This window comes from Chiloscyllium punctatum, chromosome 44 (genome assembly GCF_047496795.1).
Source record: "Chiloscyllium punctatum isolate Juve2018m chromosome 44, sChiPun1.3, whole genome shotgun sequence".
Classification (NCBI taxonomy): Eukaryota; Metazoa; Chordata; class Chondrichthyes; order Orectolobiformes; family Hemiscylliidae; genus Chiloscyllium; species Chiloscyllium punctatum.
In genome coordinates this window covers 3,124,872-3,139,590 of record NC_092782.1, presented here as the reverse complement: position 1 = coordinate 3,139,590, position 14,719 = coordinate 3,124,872, and positions in this window count along the sequence as shown.

The following is a 14,719-nucleotide window of genomic DNA, read 5'->3' as shown; positions in this document are numbered from 1 at the left end:
CTGTTTCAGCCCCTCTGTTTCTCGCCCTGTGTTTCAGCCACTCTGTTTCTGCCCCTCTGTTTCAACCCCTCTGTTTCTCGCCCACTTTTTCAGCCCCTCTGTTTCAGCCCCACTGTTTCTCGCCCTCAGTTTCAGCCCCTCTGTTTCAGCCCCTCTGTTTCAGCCCCTCTGTTTCAGCCCCTCTGTGTCTCGCCCTCTGTTTCTCGCCCTCTGTTTCAGCCCCTCTGTTTCTCGCCCTCTGTTTCAGCCCCTCTCTTTCAGCCCCTCTGTTTCAGCCCCTCTGTTTCTGGCCCTCTGTTTCAGCCCCTCTGTTTCAGCCCCTCTGTATCTCGCCCTCTGTTTCAGCCCCTCTGTTTCAGCCACTCGGTTACTCGCCCTCTGTTTCAGCCCCTCTGTTTCTCGCCCTCTGTTTCAGACCCTCTGTTTCAGCCCCTCTGTTTCTCGCCCTCTGTTTCACGCCCTCTGTTTCAGCCCCTCTGTTTCAGCCCCTCTGTTTCAGCCCCTCTGTTTCTCGCCCTCTGTTTCAGCCCCTCTGTTTCAGCCCCTCTGTTTCTCGCCCTCTGTTTCAGCCCCTCTGTTTCTCACCCTCTGTTACAGCCCCTCTGTTTCAGCCCCTCTGTTTCAGCCCCTCTGTGTCTCGCCCTCTGTTTCTAGCCCTCTGTTTCAGCCCCTCTGTTTCTCGCAATTTGTTTCAGCCCCTCTGTTTTTCGCCCTCTGTTTCAGCCCTTCAGTTTCAGCCCCTCTGTTTCTTGCCCTGTTTCAGCCCCTCTGTTTCAGCCTCTCTGTTTCTCGCCCTCTGTTTCTCGCTCTCTGTTTCAGCCCATCTGTTTCTGCCCCTCTGTTTCTCGCCCTCTGTTTCAGCCCCTCTGTTTCAGCCCCTCTGTTTCAGCCCCTCTGTTTCAGCCCCTCTGTTTCAGCCCATCTGTTTCTCGCCCTCTGTTTCAGCCCCTCTGTTTCAGCCCCTCTGTATCTCGCCCTCTGTTTCAGCCCCTCTGTTTCACCCCCTCTGCGTCTCGCCCTCTGTTTCTCGCCCTCTGTTTCAGCCCCTCTGTTTCTGCCCCTCTGTTTCAGCCCCTCTGTTTCTCGCCCACTGTTTCAGCCCCTCTGTTTCAGCCCCTCTGTTTCTCGCCCTCTGTTTCAGCCCCTCTGTTTCAGCCACTCTGTTTCTCGCCCTCTGTTTCAGACCCTCTGTTTCTCGCCCTCTGTTTCAGCCCCTCTGTTTCAGCCTCTCTGTTTCTCGCCCTCTGTTTCACGTCCTCTGTTTCAGCCCCTCTGTTTCAGCCACTCTGTTTCAGCCCCTCTGTTTCAGCTCCTCTGTTTCTCGCCCTCTGTTTCTCGCCCTCTGTTTCAGCCCCTCTGTTTCAGCCCTCTGTTTCAGCCCCTCTGTTTCAGCCCCTCTGTTTCTCGCCCACTGTTTCAGCCCCTCTGTTTCAAACCCTGTGTTTCTGCCCCTCTGTTTCTCGCCCTCTGTTTCAGCCCCACTGTTTCAGCCCCTCTGTGTCTCGCCCTCTGTTTCTTGCCCTCTGTTTCAGCCCCTCTGTTTCAGCCCCTCTGTTTCAGCTCCTCTGTTTCAGCCCCTCTGTTTCTCGCCCTCTGTTTCTCGCCCTCTGTTTCAGACCCTCTGTTTCAGCCCCTCTGTTTCTCGCTCTCTGTTTCAGCCCCCTTTTTCAGCCCCTCTGTTTCTCGCCCTCTGTCCCTCGCACTCTGTTTCAGCCCCTCTGTTTCAGACCCTCTTTTTCTCGCCCTCTGTTTCAGCCCCTCTGTTTCAGCCCCAATGTTTCTCGCCCTCTGTTTCTCGCCCTCTGTTTCTGCCCCTCTGTTTCAGCCCACCTGTTTCTCGCCCTCTGTTTCAGCCCCTCTGTGTCATCCCCTCTGTTTCAGCTCCTCTGTTTCAGCCCCTCTGTTTCTCGCCCTCTGTTTCTCGCCCTCTGTTTCAGACCCTCTGTTTCAGCCCCTCTGTTTCTCGCTCTCTGTTTTAGCCCCCTTTTTCAGCCCCTCTGTTTCTCGCCCTCTGTCTCTCGCACTCTGTTGCAGCCCCTCTGTTTCAGCCCCTCTTTTTCTCGCCCTCTGTTTCAGCCCCTCTGTTTCCGCCCACCTGTTTCTCGCCCTCGGTTTCAGCTCCTCTGTGTCATGCCCTCTGTTTCAGCCCCTCCTTTTCAGCCCCTCTGTTTCTCACCCTCTTTTTCAGCCCCTCTGTTTCAGCCCCTCTGTTTCTCCCACTCTGTTTCAGCTCCTCTGTTTCAGCCCTTCTGTTTCAGCCCCTCTGTTTCAGCCCCTCAGTTTCTCGCCCTCAGTTTCAGCCCCTCTGTTTCACCACTCCGTTTCATCCCCTCTGGTTTTCGCCCTCTCTTTCAGCCCCTCTGTTTTAGCCCCTCTGTTTCTCGCCCTCTGTTTCAGCCCCTCTGATTCAGCCACTCTGTTTCAGACGCTATGCTTCAGCCCCTCTGTTTCTCGCCCTCTGTTTCTCGCCCTCTGTTTCTCGCCCTCTGTTTCAGCCCCTCTGTTTCAGCCCCTCTGTCTCTCGCCCTCTGTTTCAGCCCCTCTGTTTCAGCCCCTCTGTTTCTCGCCCTCTGTTTCAGACCCTCTGTTTCTCGCCCTCTGTTTCAGCCCCTCTGTTTCTCGCCCTCTGTGTCAGCCCCTCTGTTTCTCGCCCTCTGTTTCGGCTCCTCTGTTTCAGCCCCTCTGTTTCAGCCCCTCTGTGTCTCGCCCTCTGTTTCTAGCCCTCTGTTTCAGCGCCTCTGTTTCAGCCCCTCTGTTTCTCGCCCTCTGTTTCAGCCCCTCTGTTTCTCGCCCTCTGTTTCAGCCCCTCTGTTTCTCGCCCTCTGTTTCAGCCCCTCTGTTTCAGCCCCTCTGTTTCAGCCCCTCTGTGTCTCGCCCTCTGTTTCTAGCCCTCTGTTTCAGCCCCTCTGTTTCTCGCGATATGTTTCAGCCCCTCTGTTTCTCGCCCTCTGTTTCAGCCCCTCAGATTCAGCCCCTCTGTTTCTCGCCCTCTGTTTCAGCCCCTCTGTATCTCGCCCTCTGTTTCATCCCCTCTGTTTCAGCCCCTCTGTGTCTCGCCCTGTGTTTCTCGCACTCTGTTTCAGCCCCTCTGTTTCTCGCCCTGTGTTTCAGCCACTCTGTTTCTGCCCCTCTGTTTCAGCCCCTCTTTTTCTCGCCCACTGTTTCAGCCCATCTGTTTCAGCCGCTCTGTTTCGCGCCCTCAGTTTCAGCCCCTCTGTTTCAGCCCCTCTGTTTCAGCCCCTCTGTGTCTCACCCTCTGTTTCTCGCCCTCTGTTTCAGCTCCTCTGTATCTCGCCCTCTGTTTCATCCCCTCTGTTTCAGCCCCTCTGTGTCTCGCCCTGTGTTTCTGCACCTCTGTTTCAGCCCCTCTGTTTCTGCCCCTCTGTTTCAGCCCCTCTGTTTCTCGCACACTGTTTCAGCCCCTCTGTTTCAGCCCCTCTGTTTCTCGCCCTCAGTTTCAGCCCCTCTGTTTCAGCCTCTCTGTTTCAGCCCCTCTGTTTCAGCCCCTCTGTGTCTCGCCCTCTGTTTCTCGCCCTCTGTTTCAGCCCCTCTGTTTCTCGCCCTCTGTTTCAGCCCCTCTCTTTCAGCCCCTCTGTTTCAGCCCCTCTGTATCTCGCCCTCTGTTTCAGCCCCTCTGTTTCAGCCCCTCTGTTTCTCGCCCTCTGTTTCAGACCCTCTGTTTCAGCCCCTCTGTTTCTCGCCCTCTGTTTCACGCCCTCTGTTTCAGCCCCTCTGTTTCAGCCCCTCTGTTTCAGCCCCTCTGTTTATCGCCCTCTGTTTCAGCCCCTCTGTTTCAGCCCCTCTGTTTCAGCCGCTCTGTTTCAGCCCCTCTGTTTCTCGCCCTCTGTTTCAGCCCCTCTGTTTCAGCCCCTCTGTTTCAGCCCCTCTGTTTCTCGCCCTCTGTTTCTAGCCCTCTGTTTCAGCCCCTCTGTTTCTCACAATTTGTTTCAGCCCCTCTGTTTTTCGCCCTCTGTTTCAGCCCCTCAGTTTCAGCCCCTCTGTTTCTTGCACTGTTTCAGCCCCTCTGTTTCAGCCTCTCTGTTTCTCGCCCTCTGTTTCTCGCTCTCTGTTTCAGCCCATCTGTTTCTGCCCCTCTGTTTCTCGCCCTCTGTTTCAGCCCCTCTGTTTCAGCCCCTCTGTTTCAGCCCCTCTGTTTCAGCCCCTCTGTTTCTCGCCCTCTGTTTCAGCCCCTCTGTTTCAGCCCCTCTGTATCTCGCGCTCTGTTTCAGCCCCTCTGTTTCACCCCCTCTGCGTCTCGCCCTCTGTTTCTCGCCCTCTGTTTCAGCCCCTCTGTTTCTCGCCCTTTGTTTCAGCCACTCTGTTTCTGCCCCTCTGTTTCAGCCCCTCTGTGTCTCGCCCTCTGTTTCTAGCCCTCTGTTTCAGCCCCTCTGTTTCTCGCAATTTGTTTCAGCCCCTCTGTTTTTCGCCCTCTGTTTCAGCCCCTCAGTTTCAGCCCCTCTGTTTCTTGCCCTGTTTCAGCCCCTCTGTTTCAGCCTCTCTGTTTCTCGCCCTCTGTTTCTCGCTCTCTGTTTCAGCCCATCTGTTTCTGCCACTCTGTTTCTCGCCCTCTGTTTCAGCCCCTCTGTTTCAGCCCCTCTGTTTCAGCCCCTCTGTTTCAGCCCCTCTGTTTCAGCCCATCTGTTTCTCGCCCTCTGTTTCAGCCCCTCTGTTTCAGCCCCTCTGTTTCTCGCCCACTGTTTCAGCCCCTCTGTTTCAGCCCCTCTGTTTCTCGCCCTCTGTTTCAGCCCCTCTGTTTCAGCCACTCTGTTTCTCGCCCTCTGTTTCAGACCCTCTGTTTCTCGCCCTCTGTTTCAGCCCCTCTGTTTCAGCCTCTCTGTTTCTCGCCCTCTGTTTCACGTCCTCTGTTTCAGCCCCTCTGTTTCAGCCACTCTGTTTCAGCCCCTCTGTTTCAGCTCCTCTGTTTCTCGCCCTCTGTTTCTCGCCCTCTGTTTCAGCTCCTCTGTGTCATGCCCTCTGTTTCAGCCCCTCTGTTTCAGCCCCTCTGTTTCTCCCACTCTGTTTCAGCTCCTCTGTTTCAGCCCTTCTGTTTCAGCCCCTCTGTTTCAGCCCCTCAGTTTCTCGCCCTCAGTTTCAGCCCCTCTGTTTCACCACTCCGTTTCATCCCCTCTGGTTTTCGCCCTCTATTTCAGCCCCTCTGTTTTAGCCCCTCTGTTTCTCGCCCTCTGTTTCAGCCCCTCTGATTCAGCCACTCTGTTTCAGACGCTATGCTTCAGCCCCTCTGTTTCTCGCCCTCTGTTTCTCGCCCTCTGTTTCTCGCCCTCTGTTTCAGCCCCTCTGTTTCAGCCCCTCTGTCTCTCGCCCTCTGTTTCAGCCCCTCTGTTTCAGCCCCTCTGTTTCTCGCCCTCTGTTTCAGACCCTCTGTTTCTCGCCCTCTGTTTCAGCCCCTCTGTTTCTCGCCCTCTGTGTCAGCCCCTCTGTTTCTCGCCCTCTGTTTCGGCTCCTCTGTTTCAGCCCCTCTGTTTCAGCCCCTCTGTGTCTCGCCCTCTGTTTCTAGCCCTCTGTTTCAGCGCCTCTGTTTCAGCCCCTCTGTTTCTCGCCCTCTGTTTCAGCCCCTCTGTTTCTCGCCCTCTGTTTCAGCCCCACTGTTTCAGCCCCTCTGTTTCTCGCCCTCTGTTTCAGCCCCTCTGTTTCAGCCCCTCTGTTTCAGCCCCTCTGTGTCTCGCCCTCTGTTTCTAGCCCTCTGTTTCAGCCCCTCTGTTTCTCGCGATATGTTTCAGCCCCTCTGTTTCTCGCCCTCTGTTTCAGCCCCTCAGATTCAGCCCCTCTGTTTCTCGCCCTCTGTTTCAGCCCCTCTGTTTCAGCCCCTCTGTATCTCGCCCTCTGTTTCATCCCCTCTGTTTCAGCCCCTCTGTGTCTCGCCCTGTGTTTCTCGCACTCTGTTTCAGCCCCTCTGTTTCTCGCCCTGTGTTTCAGCCACTCTGTTTCTGCCCCTCTGTTTCAGCCCCTCTTTTTCTCGCCCACTGTTTCAGCCCATCTGTTTCAGCCGCTCTGTTTCGCGCCCTCAGTTTCAGCCCCTCTGTTTCATCCCCTCTGTTTCAGCCCCTCTGTGTCTCGCCCTGTGTTTCTGCACCTCTGTTTCAGCCCCTCTGTTTCTCGCCCTGTGTTTCAGCCACTCTGTTTCTGCCCCTCCGTTTCAGCCCCTCTGTTTCTCGCACACTGTTTCAGCCCCTCTGTTTCAGCCCCTCTGTTTCTCGCCCTCAGTTTCAGCCCCTCTGTTTCAGCCTCTCTGTTTCAGCCCCTCTGTTTCAGCCCCTCTGTGTCTCGCCCTCTGTTTCTCGCCCTCTGTTTCAGCCCCTCTGTTTCTCGCCCTCTGTTTCAGCCCCTCTCTTTCAGCCCCTCTGTTTCAGCCCCTCTGTTTCAGCCCCTCTGTATCTCACCCTCTGTTTCAGCCCCTCTGTTTCAGCCCCTCTGTTTCTCGCCCTCTGTTTCAGACCCTCTGTTTCAGCCCCTCTGTTTCTCGCCCTCTGTTTCACGCCCTCTGTTTCAGCCCCTCTGTTTCAGCCCCTCTGTTTCAGCCCCTCTGTTTATCGCCCTCTGTTTCAGCCCCTCTGTTTCAGCCCCTCTGTTTCAGCCGCTCTGTTTCAGCCCCTCTGTTTCTCGCCCTCTGTTTCAGCCCCTCTGTTTCAGCCCCTCTGTTTCAGCCCCTCTGTTTCTCGCCCTCTGTTTCTAGCCCTCTGTTTCAGCCCCTCTGTTTCTCGCAATTTGTTTCAGCCCCTCTGTTTTTCGCCCTCTGTTTCAGCCCCTCAGTTTCAGCCCCTCTGTTTCTTGCACTGTTTCAGCCCCTCTGTTTCAGCCTCTCTGTTTCTCGCCCTCTGTTTCTCGCTCTCTGTTTCAGCCCATCTGTTTCTGCCCCTCTGTTTCTCGCCCTCTGTTTCAGCCCCTCTGTTTCAGCCCCTCTGTTTCAGCCCCTCTGTTTCTCGCCCTCTGTTTCAGCCTCTCTGTTTCAGCCCCTCTGTATCTCGCGCTCTGTTTCAGCCCCTCTGTTTCACCCCCTCTGCGTCTCGCCCTCTGTTTCTCGCCCTCTGTTTCAGCCCCTCTGTTTCTCGCCCTTTGTTTCAGCCACTCTGTTTCTGCCCCTCTGTTTCAGCCCCTCTGTTTCTCGCCCACTGTTTCAGCCCCTCTGTTTCAGCCCCTCTGTTTCTCGCCCTCTGTTTCAGCCCCTCTGTTTCAGCCACTCTGTTTCTCGCCCTCTGTTTCAGCCCCTCTGTTTCTCGCCCTCTGTTTCAGCCCCTCTGTTTCAGCCTCTCCGTTTCTCGCCCTCTGTTTCATGCCCTCTGTTTCAGCCCCTCTGTTTCAGCCACTCTGTTTCAGCCCCTCTGTTTCAGCCCCTTTGTTTCTCGCCCTCTGTTTCTCGCCCTCTGTTTCAGCCCCTCTGTTTCAGCCCTCTGTTTCAGCCCCTCTGTTTCAGCCCCTCTCTTTCTCGCCCACTGTTTCAGCCCCTCTCTTTCAGACCCTGTGTTTCTGCCCCTCTGTTTCTCGCCCTCTGTTTCAGCCCCTCTGTTTCAGCCAGTCTGTGTCTCGTCCTCTGTTTCTCGCCCTCTGTTTCAGCCCCTCTGTTTCAGCCCCTCTGTTTCAGCCCCTCTGTTTCAGCCCGTCTGTTTCTCGCCCTCTGTTTCTCGCCCGCTGTTTCTGACCCTCTGTTTCAGCCCCTCAGTTTCTCGCCCTCTGTCTCTCGCACTCTGTTTCAGCCCCTCTGTTTCAGCCCCTCTGTATCTCGCCCTCTGTTTCATCCCCTCTGTTTCAGCCCCTCTGTGTCTCGCCCTGTGTTTCTCGCACTCTGTTTCAGCCCCTCTGTTTCTCGCCCTCTGTTTCAGCCCCTCTGTTTCTCGCCCACTGTTTCAGCCCATCTGTTTCAGCCGCTCTGTTTCTCGCCCTCAGTTTCAGCCCCTCTGTTTCAACCCCTCTGTTTCAGCCCCTCTGTGTCTCGCCCTCTGTTTCTCGCCCTCTGTTTCAGCCCCTCTGTATCTCGCCCTCTGTTTCATCCCCTCTGTTTCAGCCCCACTGTGTCTCGCCCTGCGTTTCTGCCCCTCTGTTTCAGCCCCTCTGTTTCTCGCCCTGTGTTTCAGCCACTCTGTTTCTGCCCCTCTGTTTCAACCCCTCTGTTTCTCGCCCACTTTTGCAGCCCCTCTGTTTCAGCCCCACTGTTTCTCGCCCTCAGTTTCAGCCCCTCTGTTTCAGCCCCTCTGTTTCAGCCCCTCTGTTTCAGCCCCTCTGTGTCTCGCCCTCTGTTTCAGCCCCTCTGTTTCAGCCCATCTGTTTCTCGCCCTCTGTTTCAGCCCCTCTGTTTCAGCCCCTCTGTATCTCGCCCTCTGTTTCAGCCCCTCTGTTTCACCCCCTCTGCGTCTCGCCCTCTGTTTCTCGGCCTCTGTTTCAGCCCCTCTGTTTCTGCCCCTCTGTTTCAGCCCCTCTGTTTCTCGCCCACTGTTTCAGCCCCTCTGTTTCAGCCCCTCTGTTTCTCGCCCTCTGTTTCAGCCCCTCTGTTTCAGCCACTCTGTTTCTCGCCCTCTGTTTCTCGCCCTCTGTTTCTCGCCCTCTGTTTCAGCCCCTCTGTTTCAGCCTCTCTGTTTCTCGCCCTCTGTTTCACGTCCTCTGTTTCAGCCCCTCTGTTTCAGCCACTCTGTTTCAGCCCCTCTGTTTCAGCTCCTCTGTTTCTCGCCCTCTGTTTCTCGCCCTCTGTTTCAGCCCCTCTGTTTCAGCCCTCTGTTTCAGCCCCTCTGTTTCAGCCCCTCTGTTTCTCGCCCACTGTTTCAGCCCCTCTGTTTCAAACCCTGTGTTTCTGCCCCTCTGTTTCTCGCCCTCTGTTTCAGCCCCACTGTTTCAGCCCCTCTGTGTCTCGCCCTCTGTTTCTCGCCCTCTGTTTCAGCCCCTCTGTTTCAGCCCCTCTGTTTCAGCTCCTCTGTTTCAGCCCCTCTGTTTCTCGCCCTCTGTTTCTCGCCCTCTGTTTCAGACCCTCTGTTTCAGCCCCTCTGTTTCTTGCTCTCTGTTTCAGCCCCCTTTTTCAGCCCCTCTGTTTCTCGCCATCTGTCCCTCGCACTCTGTTTCAGCCCCTCTGTTTCAGCCCCTCTTTTTCTCGCCCTCTGTTTCAGCCCCTCTGTTTCAGCCCCAATGTTTCTCGCCCTCTGTTTCTCGCCCTCTGTTTCTGCCCCTCTGTTTCAGCCAACCTGTTTCTCGCCCTCTGTTTCAGCCCCTCTGTGTCATCCCCTCTGTTTCAGCTCCTCTGTTTCAGCCCCTCTGTTTCTCGCCCTCTGTTTCTCGCCCTCTGTTTCAGATCCTCTGTTTCAGCCCCTCTGTTTCTCGCTCTCTGTTTCAGCCCCCTTTTTCAGCCCCTCTGTTTCTCGCCCTCTGTCTCTCGCACTCTGTTGCAGCCCCTCTGTTTCAGCCCCTCTTTTTCTCGCCCTCTGTTTCAGCCCCTCTGTTTCAGCCCACCTGTTTACGCCCTCGGTTTCAGCTCCTCTGTGTCATGCCCTCTGTTTCAGCCCCTCTGTTTCAGCCCCTCTGTTTCTCCCACTCTGTTTCAGCTCCTCTGTTTCAGCCCTTCTGTTTCAGCCCCTCTGTTTCAGCCCCTCAGTTTCTCGCCCTCAGTTTCAGCCCCTCTGTTTCACCACTCCGTTTCATCCCCTCTGGTTTTCGCCCTCTATTTCAGCCCCTCTGTTTTAGCCCCTCTGTTTCTCGCCCTCTGTTTCAGCCCCTCTGATTCAGCCACTCTGTTTCAGACGCTATGCTTCAGCCCCTCTGTTTCTCGCCCTCTGTTTCTCGCCCTCTGTTTCTCGCCCTCTGTTTCAGCCCCTCTGTTTCAGCCCCTCTGTCTCTCGCCCTCTGTTTCAGCCCCTCTGTTTCAGCCCCTCTGTTTCTCGCCCTCTGTTTCAGACCCTCTGTTTCTCGCCCTCTGTTTCAGCCCCTCTGTTTCTCGCCCTCTGTGTCAGCCCCTCTGTTTCTCGCCCTCTGTTTCGGCTCCTCTGTTTCAGCCCCTCTGTTTCAGCCCCTCTGTGTCTCGCCCTCTGTTTCTAGCCCTCTGTTTCAGCGCCTCTGTTTCAGCCCCTCTGTTTCTCGCCCTCTGTTTCAGCCCCTCTGTTTCTCGCCCTCTGTTTCAGCCCCACTGTTTCAGCCCCTCTGTTTCTCGCCCTCTGTTTCAGCCCCTCTGTTTCAGCCCCTCTGTTTCAGCCCCTCTGTGTCTCGCCCTCTGTTTCTAACCCTCTGTTTCAGCCCCTCTGTTTCTCGCGATATGTTTCAGCCCCTCTGTTTCTCGCCCTCTGTTTCAGCCCCTCAGATTCAGCCCCTCTGTTTCTCGCCCTCTGTTTCAGCCCCTCTGTTTCAGCCCCTCTGTATCTCGCCCTCTGTTTCATCCCCTCTGTTTCAGCCCCTCTGTGTCTCGCCCTCTGTTTCTCGCCCTCTGTTTCAGCCCCTCTGTTTCTCGCCCTTTGTTTCAGCCACTCTGTTTCTGCCCCTCTGTTTCAGCCCCTCTGTTTCTCGCCCACTGTTTCAGCCCCTCTGTTTCAGCCCCTCTGTTTCTCGCCCTCTGTTTCAGCCCCTCTGTTTCAGCCACTCTGTTTCTCGCCCTCTGTTTCAGCCCCTCTGTTTCTCGCCCTTCTTTTCAGCCCCTCTGTTTCAGCCTCTCCGTTTCTCGCCCTCTGTTTCATGCCCTCTGTTTCAGCCCCTCTGTTTCAGCCACTCTGTTTCAGCCCCTCTGTTTCAGCCCCTTTGATTCTCGCCCTCTGTTTCTCGCCCTCTGTTTCAGCCCCTCTGTTTCAGCCCTCTGTTTCAGCCCCTCTGTTTCAGCCCCTCTCTTTCTCGCCCACTGTTTCAGCCCCTATCTTTCAGACCCTGTGTTTCTGCCCCTCTGTTTCTCGCCCTCTGTTTCAGCCCCTCTGTTTCAGCCAGTCTGTGTCTCGTCCTCTGTTTCTCGCCCTCTGTTTCAGCCCCTCTGTTTCAGCCCCTCTGTTTCAGCCCCTCTGTTTCAGCCCGTCTGTTTCTCGCCCTCTGTTTCTCGCCCGCTGTTTCTGACCCTCTGTTTCAGCCCCTCAGTTTCTCGCCCTCTGTCTCTCGCACTCTGTTTCAGCCCCTCTGTTTCAGCCCCTCTGTATCTCGCCCTCTGTTTCATCCCCTCTGTTTCAGCCCCTCTGTGTCTCGCCCTGTGTTTCTCGCACTCTGTTTCAGCCCCTCTGTTTCTCGCCCTGTGTTTCAGCCACTCTGTTTCTGCCCCTCTGTTTCAGCCCCTCTGTTTCTCGCCCACTGTTTCAGCCCATCTGTTTCAGCCGCTCTGTTTCTCGCCCTCAGTTTCAGCCCCTCTGTTTCAACCCCTCTGTTTCAGCCCCTCTGTGTCTCGCCCTCTGTTTCTCGCCCTCTGTTTCAGCCCCTCTGTATCTCGCCCTCTGTTTCATCCCCTCTGTTTCAGCCCCACTGTGTCTCGCCCTGCGTTTCTGCCCCTCTGTTTCAGCCCCTCTGTTTCTCGCCCTGTGTTTCAGCCACTCTGTTTCTGCCCCTCTGTTTCAACCCCTCTGTTTCTCGCCCACTTTTGCAGCCCCTCTGTTTCAGCCCCACTGTTTCTCGCCCTCAGTTTCAGCCCCTCTGTTTCAGCCCCTCTGTTTCAGCCCCTCTGTTTCAGCCCCTCTGTGTCTCGCCCTCTGTTTCAGCCCCTCTGTTTCAGCCCATCTGTTTCTCGCCCTCTGTTTCAGCCCCTCTGTTTCAGCCCCTCTGTATCTCGCCCTCTGTTTCAGCCCCTCTGTTTCACCCCCTCTGCGTCTCGCCCTCTGTTTCTCGGCCTCTGTTTCAGCCCCTCTGTTTCTGCCCCTCTGTTTCAGCCCCTCTGTTTCTCGCCCACTGTTTCAGCCCCTCTGTTTCAGCCCCTCTGTTTCTCGCCCTCTGTTTCAGCCCCTCTGTTTCAGCCACTCTGTTTCTCGCCCTCTGTTTCAGACCCTCTGTTTCTCGCCCTCTGTTTCAGCCCCTCTGTTTCAGCCTCTCTGTTTCTCGCCCTCTGTTTCACGTCCTCTGTTTCAGCCCCTCTGTTTCAGCCACTCTGTTTCAGCCCCTCTGTTTCAGCTCCTCTGTTTCTCGCCCTCTGTTTCTCGCCCTCTGTTTCAGCCCCTCTGTTTCAGCCCTCTGTTTCAGCCCCTCTGTTTCAGCCCCTCTGTTTCTCGCCCACTGTTTCAGCCCCTCTGTTTCAAACCCTGTGTTTCTGCCCCTCTGTTTCTCGCCCTCTGTTTCAGCCCCACTGTTTCAGCCCCTCTGTGTCTCGCCCTCTGTTTCTCGCCCTCTGTTTCAGCCCCTCTGTTTCAGCCCCTCTGTTTCAGCTCCTCTGTTTCAGCCCCTCTGTTTCTCGCCCTCTGTTTCTCGCCCTCTGTTTCAGACCCTCTGTTTCAGCCCCTCTGTTTCTTGCTCTCTGTTTCAGCCCCCTTTTTCAGCCCCTCTGTTTCTCGCCCTCTGTCCCTCGCACTCTGTTTCAGCCCCTCTGTTTCAGCCCCTCTTTTTCTCGCCCTCTGTTTCAGCCCCTCTGTTTCAGCCCCAATGTTTCTCGCCCTCTGTTTCTCGCCCTCTGTTTCTGCCCCTCTGTTTCAGCCCACCTGTTTCTCGCCCTCTGTTTCAGCCCCTCTGTGTCATCCCCTCTGTTTCAGCTCCTCTGTTTCAGCCCCTCTGTTTCTCGCCCTCTGTTTCTCGCCCTCTGTTTCAGATCCTCTGTTTCAGCCCCTCTGTTTCTCGCTCTCTGTTTCAGCCCCCTTTTTCAGCCCCTCTGTTTCTCGCCCTCTGTCTCTCGCACTCTGTTGCAGCCCCTCTGTTTCAGCCCCTCTTTTTCTCGCCCTCTGTTTCAGCCCCTCTGTTTCAGCCCACCTGTTTACGCCCTCGGTTTCAGCTCCTCTGTGTCATGCCCTCTGTTTCAGCCCCTCTGTTTCAGCCCCTCTGTTTCTCCCACTCTGTTTCAGCTCCTCTGTTTCAGCCCTTCTGTTTCAGCCCCTCTGTTTCAGCCCCTCAGTTTCTCGCCCTCAGTTTCAGCCCCTCTGTTTCACCACTCCGTTTCATCCCCTCTGGTTTTCGCCCTCTATTTCAGCCCCTCTGTTTTAGCCCCTCTGTTTCTCGCCCTCTGTTTCAGCCCCTCTGATTCAGCCACTCTGTTTCAGACGCTATGCTTCAGCCCCTCTGTTTCTCGCCCTCTGTTTCTCGCCCTCTGTTTCTCGCCCTCTGTTTCAGCCCCTCTGTTTCAGCCCCTCTGTCTCTCGCCCTCTGTTTCAGCCCCTCTGTTTCAGCCCCTCTGTTTCTCGCCCTCTGTTTCAGACCCTCTGTTTCTCGCCCTCTGTTTCAGCCCCTCTGTTTCTCGCCCTCTGTGTCAGCCCCTCTGTTTCTCGCCCTCTGTTTCGGCTCCTCTGTTTCAGCCCCTCTGTTTCAGCCCCTCTGTGTCTCGCCCTCTGTTTCTAGCCCTCTGTTTCAGCGCCTCTGTTTCAGCCCCTCTGTTTCTCGCCCTCTGTTTCAGCCCCTCTGTTTCTCGCCCTCTGTTTCAGCCCCACTGTTTCAGCCCCTCTGTTTCTCGCCCTCTGTTTCAGCCCCTCTGTTTCAGCCCCTCTGTTTCAGCCCCTCTGTGTCTCGCCCTCTGTTTCTAACCCTCTGTTTCAGCCCCTCTGTTTCTCGCGATATGTTTCAGCCCCTCTGTTTCTCGCCCTCTGTTTCAGCCCCTCAGATTCAGCCCCTCTGTTTCTCGCCCTCTGTTTCAGCCCCTCTGTTTCAGCCCCTCTGTATCTCGCCCTCTGTTTCATCCCCTCTGTTTCAGCCCCTCTGTGTCTCGCCCTGTGTTTCTCGCACTCTGTTTCAGCCCCTCTGTTTCTCGCCCTGTGTTTCAGCCACTCTGTTTCTGCCCCTCTGTTTCAGCCCCTCTTTTTCTCGCCCACTGTTTCAGCCCATCTGTTTCAGCCGCTCTGTTTCGCGCCCTCAGTTTCAGCCCCTCTGTTTCATCCCCTCTGTTTCAGCCCCTCTGTGTCTCGCCCTGTGTTTCTGCACCTCTGTTTCAGCCCCTCTGTTTCTCGCCCTGTGTTTCAGCCACTCTGTTTCTGCCCCTCCGTTTCAGCCCCTCTGTTTCTCGCACACTGTTTCAGCCCCTCTGTTTCAGCCCCTCTGTTTCTCGCCCTCAGTTTCAGCCCCTCTGTTTCAGCCTCTCTGTTTCAGCCCCTCTGTTTCAGCCCCTCTGTGTCTCGCCCTCTGTTTCTCGCCCTCTGTTTCAGCCCCTCTGTTTCTCGCCCTCTGTTTCAGCCCCTCTCTTTCAGCCCCTCTGTTTCAGCCCCTCTGTTTCAGCCCCTCTGTATCTCACCCTCTGTTTCAGCCCCTCTGTTTCAGCCCCTCTGTTTCTCGCCCTCTGTTTCAGACCCTCTGTTTCAGCCCCTCTGTTTCTCGCCCTCTGTTTCACGCCCTCTGTTTCAGCCCCTCTGTTTCAGCCCCTCTGTTTCAGCCCCTCTGTTTATCGCCCTCTGTTTCAGCCCCTCTGTTTCAGCCCCTCTGTTTCAGCCGCTCTGTTTCAGCCCCTCTGTTTCTCGCCCTCTGTTTCAGCCCCTCTGTTTCAGCCCCTCTGTTTCAGCCCCTCTGTTTCTCGCCCTCTGTTTCTAGCCCTCTGTTTCAGCCCCTCTGTTTCTCGCAATTTGTTTCAGCCCCTCTGTTTTTCGCCCTCTGTTTCAGCCCCTCAGTTTCAGCCCCTCTGTTTCTTGCACTGTTTCAGCCCCTCTGT